Source organism: Tupaia chinensis, unplaced genomic scaffold (assembly GCF_000334495.1).
Source record: "Tupaia chinensis unplaced genomic scaffold, TupChi_1.0 Scaffold145889_1, whole genome shotgun sequence".
In the NCBI taxonomy this organism is placed as follows: Eukaryota; Metazoa; Chordata; class Mammalia; order Scandentia; family Tupaiidae; genus Tupaia; species Tupaia belangeri.
In genome coordinates this window covers 1,298,053-1,303,791 of record NW_006205746.1, presented here as the reverse complement: position 1 = coordinate 1,303,791, position 5,739 = coordinate 1,298,053, and the positions used below count along the sequence as shown (strand labels likewise).

The 5,739-nt window shown below is 40.0% G+C and overlaps 1 long non-coding RNA gene across 1 annotated transcript in view; it reads right to left on the bottom strand.

The window, feature by feature from the left end:
- Nucleotides 1-2,436: 2,436 nt before the first annotated feature.
- LOC102482108 (uncharacterized) overlaps nt 2,437-5,739 on the bottom strand; it is a 100,370-nt gene continuing 97,067 nt past the window's right edge. The window contains exons 3-4 of the long non-coding RNA XR_001369748.1: nt 5,096-5,149; nt 2,437-2,493 (exon numbers count right to left, since the gene is read on the bottom strand). This is a non-coding gene — a long non-coding RNA (uncharacterized LOC102482108). The remainder of the gene's footprint in view (nt 2,494-5,095; nt 5,150-5,739) is intronic.

Genomic DNA, 5,739 nt, shown 5'->3' with positions numbered 1-5,739 from the left:
TTAAACTCTGTCCCTGATTTACACATTTTTGTTTGTTTGTTTTTAGGGGAGATTTTTGCTACAGGGCATGTGCACTCACCAGAGAGACAGACAGAGAGAGAAAGTGAAAAATCACAACCCCCCATGGGGCACCCCTCATTTTTTAACCACTGTTCACAGTAAAACAGAATAGGTAGGACATACCACAGAGAGTTTATGAGCCCTCATTTACATGGAGGGGGCTAGGAAGTCATGGAAACTTATTATTTTGTTTCTGTCACATATGCCTCCTCCCCCTCAAAAACAAACAAAAGCAAACAAACAAAAAAACACAACATGGCCTAGGAACCATTGGTTTAAAATGCTCATTTCTTTCATACTTTTAGCTAGCAGATCAGAGTTAAAATGTATTCTTCCCCAGGGGCAAGGTGAGGAATAATGTGCATAATAAGACATATTAAGGTCATCAGCAGTGCTTCAAAACTTTGAAAATAGCAGCTTTTTGAAGTCTATAATTAATAAGCATTATGTTAATCAGGACACTTCAATCTTAGAGGTTCCCCTTCTCTAACTGGAGTGAATCTTTGATGTGAGGGATCAGGGGAATTCTCCTTGACTACTTTCTATTGTAAATTCCAGTTCAGCAAAATGGTCGTCTGTCACTACAAGCTAGGATTATTCAAATCTCTTTTAATAAAGTCAGATTACCTACTGTCATCAACTAAAACCCAATCTATAATTTTCCAAGACCACACCTCATTTTTCATTCAGAGCTGATGCCAATTGATCCTCTTGTGGAAAAAACACTATGCCAGGCCTTAGGATCATCCTTGCATCTATTAGGAATTTGAAAGCCTTAGCTAAATACATGACTCACCCACAATCAACTTTCTCTAGCTGGTAACACACTACTGATCTCAAGTTAGAAAATCAAATTTCAATCTTATTCCTGGTATCAAAACCCTGTCCCATAGAGAGTTCCAAAAACGGAGTCATTTTTGGTATTTCTTCCAATGATGAATTACGGTTTTGCTTATGTACCTAGAAATATCTGCTTTTTGTGTTCGATACTGTATCTTGTCATTGTACTTACCAGTTTAGCCATAAGAATGGAGTCCTATCACTCAACTCCATCACTACCACCTACTGTTGAACTTCTGAGAGGCTTAGACCTAGATGTAGACTATGTCCGATTTCAGCAAAACAGTTAATACAAAGTTATCACCCCGTTGTGAACAAAATTAAAAGCCAGAACATCCTAAAATGACTGAGGGTATTGGAATGCCAGCAATTAAAGGTTATAAATTCTCAAAAGAAGGGAATCATAGTTTTCTCTGAGGCCATTATTTTAAACCAAGCAAGGGGGATTGAACATGAAGGCAATTAGTCATCCTGGGTGGAGAAAACAGGTTAGAATTACGAGAGCCAAAGTGACTGGCATCTGGGGAGATGTGATAATAGTGGGGAAATGGCACACAGGAGTAATAAAAATATAAGTAAAGATTCCCTTCAGGTTGGTCAACTTCAAAAGGGTAAGTATACAATGGCAGATTCTAAAGAGAATAGCAAAAACAACACCTATAGTGTAAGAATATGATAAGACTTACTATTACTATATATGCAATGAATCACAATGAACTCAATGGTAGGTCCACAGAAATATCCCAAAGTGAAGTTCATTGGAGGAAAACGGAGAAAATGTGGAGAAAGAGTAAGAGAGATATGGGGTACAGCAAAATGGTCAAACACATGTGTAATTAAAATCCCCCCAAAAAGAAAAATAAAATAGATACTTGAAAATAATAGTTGTGACTATTCAGGATATTTTAAAAGTTGGCAGCATAAGTTGCAAAAGCTCAGTAAAACACAGCATGATAACTATAAAGAACACCACACCTGGGCATGGCACAATAAAACTGCTGAAAACCAAATATAAGGAGAAACATCCTTAAAACAGCATTAGAAACAGAAAAACACATTACCTTCAGGGAACCATGATAATAATTACTGCTTCTCAACACAAATTATGGAAACGCAAAAACCATAAAATGACAATTTCAAAATAAAAGGAAAATACCAACATAGCATAAAAATATCAATGAAAGATGGAGGCGAACTACAACTCTATCAAACAAAAACCAAAAGTGCAGAAAAGCCTCAGAAATGTAAACATATGGCTAAATATAAAAGCCCATACACTACCTAAAGTGGGGTCGGCAGTTTCTTTTTCTTTTTTTTTTTTTTTTTTTTTTACTTTTTTTTCCAAGAGCAATAGCAAATATTTCAGACTTTGCAGACTCACAACTGCTCAACCACCGACCCTTCAGTGCGAAAGCACCACAGACAACACAGAAATGAACAGGCATGGCTGTCTTCTTCGCTCATTCATGTGGCTACAAAATGCCTGAACTGTGTCAATTATTAATATAATAAACGGAAACTTAGTTTCTTACAGTTCTGAAGGCTGGGAAACCCATGGTCCAGGCGCTGGCAGGCTCAGTTGTCCGGTGAGGGCTGTGTCGGGGGAGAGAAGGCATGCTGGAACCCCATGTGGCATAACATGAAGGGAAAGTGAACGCGGCCTCTTTCATAAGGTCCTTAATCTCATTCAGGTGGAGTCCATGGCCTAATCAGCTGTAAAGGTCCCACTACATCACAATGGCAACACCTGAGTTTGGGGGTGGGGGCAGCAGAGATGTACTTAAACTATGCCAGCTGTGTTCCAGTAACACTTTATTAACAAAACTACTCTGGCAAACCAGACTCTTCTCAATCCCTTCTCCTTCTTTCTCTTCTCAGAATTCTGGGTACAGACGCACACATACACACACACACACACGCACACACACACACACACTCTTAGTGTGAGGTTCAGGCCATAAGGTCCAGGACTCAAACTGTGATCAACTATGGGAGTCCATAGTGGTTACACTATGCCACCTGCCAATCCTAAACTGCTCTATTTTCATATTACCTGGCATGTGGTAAAAGTAGCCATTTCAAGTGACTGCCCATATCCAAAAGTTATCATTTGTAATTTCTAGGGTAAACTCAAAATTGTTAGTGGCATGCCAATAAAAGAGAAAAATAAAATTTTAAAAATATTGGCTAATATAAAATAATACAGGATGGAGGGATGTATCACCTTTTGCTTAGTGGCTTAAAAGAACTATTGGGGGGGGGTGCGGGCAGCAGATGGCACAGTGGTTACATTCTGGACTTCCACATGGCTGACAGCAATTTGAGTCCTGAACCCCATGGCTTGAAACTCATGTCAGTTGTGCGTGTGTGTACCTAGGATCCCAAGATGAGAGCAGAGGAGATGGGATTGTGGTGTGGCCATTCCCTCTGCAGGTGATTTCTCACTTTCCCTCTTACTGTCTCTGTCTATCTGTCTCTTTCTCTGTCTCTCTATCCAATGAGTGCCCACACCCTATGGCAAAAAGTCCTAAAAAAAAAAAAAAGAACTGTTTTGTGGTCATTCCTGTAGTCCAGTGATTAAAGGAGCCAGATCTCATGTGGTGGATTGCACTTAGCATCCTGGCCCAGGAAGCTTCAAAAACATGCTAATTGTATGAGTGTGTTTGCCCCAAATCCTAATAGGATGGATAAATGGAAACAGGATTGCATTGTGATCACGCCACATTGGAGGGTGCTCCCCTTCCACCCGCTCCCCCCCCATCTCTTTGTTTCTATCTGGCAAATGCACACACCCTCTGGCAATCAAGAAAATAATTTTAAAAGAATTGTTTTATTTAGCTTATGGTTCTCTGGTTCATTTGAGAAAACAGTTTGAATTGCCAAAACTGTTGTCTACTGGGCTCTTTCATTGTCTACAGTCATCTGAAGACTGCTGGGTCTGTATGATACAGACTGGCTCCAACATACATACATGTGGCCAGTAGTTGAGCTGGATTAGAGGAGGCCTCCCTCCGTTGGGGGGGAGCACCTCTCTGTTCACGTTATCTCCCATTAAGCAGTAGGCTAGGTCACTTCCTCACACAGTGGTGTCAAGATTTAAAAGAACCAGGGCCAGCTGGTGGCTTGACGGTTAAAGCAGCTGGATGCCACATGGCCCAAGGCATAGTTTTAGTCCCAGACCCAGTGGCTTAGAAAAACACAGTGGGTACATGTGCGTGTGTGTGCCTAAAAATCCCAAGAGTAAAAATGGAAAAGATGGCATGGCTATCCGCTGGGTAAGTGATTTCTCCCTTTCCCTCTCTCTTTCTCAGCAAGCATACACACCCACAGCAAATTATAAATAAATAATAAATAAATAAATAAATTTTTAAAAAGGTGATAAGAATAGCAGTAGGGCAACATTAAAAACAGAAGCACTTACGACGTTTCTGTGAAATAAAGAATACAAATTGCATGGCAAGAGCCTTAAAGCATACTGTTTCAGTAGTTACATTACTGATGTATGAACTGTATCCAACCAAGAAATGACTGGGGAAATTTCAGCAGATTGACAGTTACTGAGTATTTCTTATGCTCAGTTGCAGGGCTAAGACCAGAACAAGAAGGTGGTCTTGTTTAACAATGTATAAGAAACACTGTGAATTCTGACAGAGTGCAAAGATGACAACTAGAAGAATGGGAGGAGGTTCAGTCATGGTGGCACACGTTATTCCTAGGTTGCGTTCTGTGGGCTGGGAACACATGGGGAGCCCAGGTTTGATCCCTGTCCAACCTAAAGACTGAATCCAGTGATGCCACTGTACTTGGAATTCCAGTGACTTTTGGGGCTGAGACAGGAGGATCGCAAGCTCTAGTCTGACCTGGGAAACATGGTGAGACCTTGCCTAAAAAAGAACTGGGCATGCGGGACCAGCAGTTAGCATGATGGCTATGTTGCTGGACTCCCATGTAGTCTACCGTGGTTCGAGTCCTGGACCAATGGCTTAAAATCAAGGCTGGTGCGTGTGCGTGCATGCCCAAGATCCCAAGAGGAGAATGGAGGACAAGGGATTGCAGCGTGGCCGTCCCCCCTGGGGTTTTGTTTTTTCGCTTGCTGTCTCTCTGTCCCTCTCTGTCTCTCTGGCGAGCACATACACCCTATAGCAAAAACCCCTCAAAAAAAAAAAAAAAAAGAACTTGGCATGGTAGCACATACCTGTAGTACCAGCTGGGAGGTGGCACAGGAGGATCACAATGTGGTGAGACCTGTCTTTAAAAAATAACAATAATAAGAGAAGGAAAAGAGAATGAAAAAATTAAAATGTTTATTATTCATAGGTAATAGATGGGGTAAATGCATACAAATAACAATAGATCAAAGAGAAAAAGATAACAAGAGGATTGACGATATAATCAAATTATTGATATGAATTTAATTGCTAGACTAGAAATAGAATCCTACTTAAATATACAAAGAAATTTTATTTTATTTTATTTTTATTTAAATTTATTTATTTACATTCATTCACTGTACATCATTACAGCATACAAAATGAGATTTTCCATCCAGAGTACACTGTATATTGTCTCAATCAAGCACATTAACAAACATGTTATTGTCAGCAAATAATTCCATTTCTTGTTTTCCGTATGTTTTGCTCCCCCCCATCCTTGATTCCCTATCTCTTACCCTCCGCAATCTCCCACTCTCCTCCCACACTGTCTCTGGTATCTATGTTTGCTTTCTATAATGTTTTTCCCCCACATTTTATTGAATTACTAAAGATCTTAATTAATCTAAATATTTTCATAGCAAACACAGCTGATATATACATTTCCATGAACACAAGTCTAACTTTA